The following is a 4120-nucleotide window of genomic DNA, read 5'->3' as shown; positions in this document are numbered from 1 at the left end:
AAAAAAGATTGTCATGTAGATGGTTTAGAATAAAACTTATAAATCTACCTAAAAGTTCAGTTGAATTATCTATCGTCTACTTTGACTTTTGAAAGTGAAATGAACTAAACTTTGCATTATTAAAAAAGAAAAGGAGCCAAAACATGGGCCCATTAAAGATGAAAAGTCGGCTCAATAAAGGGCCGGATTGTGATGTAGAATTGAGGGGAATACATGCGGCCATCCCTTAATGCTATTTACTGAGTTTTTAAATTTAGGTGCTAGTTTTGTGGAATTATTTTAATTTTAGGTGTTATTTTTATCCTTTCCCCAATTTGTTTTTCAAACTATTGCTACTCAAGAGAAAATTATTTCCTCACCCTTTAAATCAGCAATATTTCATTCTGTACATTTATATTATAAAATTTTATAATTCCTTAACCAAGCGATCTTACAATATATATATATAGATATATATAGTATTATATCAAGACAGAGGTCATGCTGAAGTAAATGGGTGTACTAATATACTTGATAGGAAATAGAATATTGCTACTGATTGTTTGAATAATAATTTTATGTTAATTTATTTTTTTTTTTAGAGATTCAAGTAAATTAAGATAAATTGACATTTTCTTCAAGAAATTTTTAGATGTAAAATATTATAATTATATTCATTTATTGAATCGAAAGATAAAATATTTAACTCTTCTCTAAAGTTTTTGACTGCACATGATATACATATCCCAATTTGAGAAAAGGTGTTGAATATATGTAAAAGAATATTAGAATTGTATGTAAATTAATTATATATATACCTACAAAAATATATACTTTAAATTGACTTCAGCTAATATTTGTGCTCTCTAGTTGTGGATGTGCACCAACATACACTATATTTTTAATAAATTGAGACATCAAATACATCGTGAACTTATTTTAAAAAATCAATTACATACTTAAGCTATTGTGATGATCTATTATACATTATTGTGATAAAAAAATTAAAAAGAAAAGAAGTGTGTATGCTCAAATTAAATCAGAAAGAAAAAAAAAGTCACTTTATTTTCTTTCACTAATTGACTTCTTATTTTTTTCCGTTCGCCCGCCTTAATTTTGAACAAGTTTCGTAATGGTGACAAATTTTGTGAGGGCTGAGAAAAATGGTGTTGGTGTGTCTATTATTATTTTTATAATTGATAAAGAAATTTGTGTGAAGTTTGGTGATTGATACTAAATTTTTTATTATGGGTGCGATGAATTTTGATGAAGGCAGAGATGATGGATCTAGCAGTGTTAGATTTTGTAATATTTGGGGTGGAAATATTTTTTTTTGTAATAATTATAATTGTGAATTTCAAAAATGACAGTGACGGTGTTTAATTTTGATAAGAATTGAAATCTATCATGTGATGTAATTTTGATATGAATTTAATGATGAGTGTTAATTTTTATTGTGGTTCTTTGTAATTTTTAATTGCAGCAGTGGTTGTGATGTGATTTTGAGGATGAGTTTGATTATGGGTGTTGAATTTTTTTTATGGTTCTTTGCAATTGTTGTAGTAACAATGATGGTGATGTGATTCCTATAGTGAATTTAGTTGAACTTATGATGGTTCGTAAATTTTTATGGCAATAGTGATTGTAGAATGATTTTAGTAGTGAAATCGATCTCGGATAGTGAAATCTATGTGGTGAAGATGTGTGTTTGAAGATGGTTGCGACAACAATGATGGTTTACTTGGTGGATATGGAAGAAGAAGCAATGGAAGTGACACTGACATTTTCTTTTTGAAGTTTGACATAAAAATTGATGTGACACTGTTATGACGGTGTGATGACACGAGTGTAAAACACTCCCCTGACTTGTTTTGTTTGAGTGTCATGGTGGAATGAAAATCATTTTAGGTAGTACAAGTGTGTAATAGGGAGAGTCATTTTTAGGTAGTACGAGTGTGTAAGAGATTGTCACAATAATTTGAGTATGTTATCGACTTTTCGATACAAGTTGTGGATGCATTTAATAATTTTTTCTTAAAATTGAATAAGTAATACACGTATAGTATATGACAAATGTCACACGATTTAACATGTAGGGTAATAGGGCATGCATGTGCATCTCACATGATTTGTCATGTAAGACATGCATATCTAGTTGTTCAACTCGTACATCTCAATATTGAAGGATGAAATTATCAATTGAGGTGAGGTCAAATTAAAGAGTAATTTTTTTAAAATGCGTTTATGTATTATATCTAAATTAAATGTTAAGTTGTATGTATTTCAGGGGCAACTCGACAAATACGGGGCCCTAAAACAAAATTTCAACAAGAGGCCTCAATTTTTTTAATTTTTTTTTTTAAATCATCCCCTGTATACAATAATATCACTTGAAGTCTACTTTCTAGTTTTTTGTCTACAAATTTTAAAATATTTTCTCTATCGCAATTTGTATGACAATTTTCACCTTTTGAGATTCAAACTTTTTAACAAAATTTAATAAGTCATACTTCCTCCATTTCATATTAGTTGGCCTGGACTTGACACACCTATTAAGAAAAAATTTATTAGAGGTTTAGTTTATCAAATTTACCCTATTAATTATTCTTTGAACACTTTATTTAGTCATTAATGATAGGGGTAGTATCGAAAGAATATAATAATATTCTCTTGATTTTCTAAAGAGAAAAGACATTTTTTTTCCTTGAACTTGTCCTCCAAACTCACTTTAGCGCTTAAACTAAACTTCTGTTTATTTATCTCTCCCCCCTTAACATCTTTAAATGTATTAATTTCACCCTTCAAAACTGAATATCACTCTCACACCGGAGAGTGTGTTACACTCACCCACACATAAGTGTCACGTCAATGCCACGCAAGCAAAATATTTTTTAAATATATATAAAATAAAAATAAATATATATAAATATTATATATATATATATAAATATTTTATATATATATAAAAAATATTTTAAAATATTTTAAATAAAAAAATACAACACCCTCCCCCCTTTCATCTTCTTTAAACCTGCAGATTATATACACATAGAAGAAGAAACCATGAACAAGAAATTGGAGGAGGGGCCATGAACGGACCTAGCTCTAACTTCCTCCACTTCCACTTTCCCACCAATCCTCTCCAAACTCAGCACCTCTGTTGGCAACTTCCAGCAACCACCATCGCCGTCACCACCACAGCGACTGCCATCACCAAAATTACACTAAAAAATTTCATAAAGATTCTTGAAAAAAGGTAAAATCTGTATTAAAATGTATAAATTATGTAAATTTAAGTACAACCCAATTCAAGAAACACTAAAAAGATTGAATTTTTGTAAAAAAAAATGATGAACAAGAACAATAACAATAATTTTTATTTTGTCCATTGACGCAAAATCGACCCCCACATCCCTTGATTTCACCTGTGAACACCAGAAACAACATTCAAAATACTCCGTCCATCACCGGAATTCACTGTTCCGGTGAACCATGTTGCAAGCTTTTCAAGGATTTTTTTTTCTTTATCAAATGAAAAATTAATTTGAATTAACTTGAGCAAATTCAATAATTGACTAAATACAAATACATGGTCACAAAAACACATAAATACACAAAATCTCAAATTCAAATTCATTCACATTAATCAAAATCGAAAATCCCAAAACTCCCAAATTTTCAATCTTCTACTCAAAATGTCTACAGAAATGGCATAAACAGTTCCGAATTCAGAAATGACATAGATGATATTCGCATGACATGAAATTCTTGGCCAAGAACCAAATTGTTCATTAATCTTGAAACCTTTTTGATTGTCGAAAAATAAAAAATTTTGAATCAATTAGGACTTGATAGGAAGGGGATTACGAAGAAACGGAATGGAGGTATGAAGAAGATAAAGAAATAGAGTGTTGGGGATGGGGTGGGGGCGGGGATGGGATGGAGAAGGGGAGTGATGAAGAAGATGAAAATGTCTTCATGAATTCACTATAATAGCAATAAAGTGGCCCTTTTAAAAAAAAAGTCACTCTTTTTTTTTTTGCCATGTCAGCTATAAGGATGAATTTAATTCACTTGAAAGTTGTTAAGGGAGGTAAATAAACGAAAGTTAAGTTTAAGTGCTAAAGTGAGTTTGGAGGAC

Source organism: Capsicum annuum, chromosome 3, assembly GCF_002878395.1.
Source record: "Capsicum annuum cultivar UCD-10X-F1 chromosome 3, UCD10Xv1.1, whole genome shotgun sequence".
NCBI lineage: Eukaryota > Viridiplantae > Streptophyta > Magnoliopsida > Solanales > Solanaceae > Capsicum > Capsicum annuum.
The sequence above is the reverse complement of the archived record's forward strand: the minus strand, read 5'-3'. Positions refer to the sequence as shown.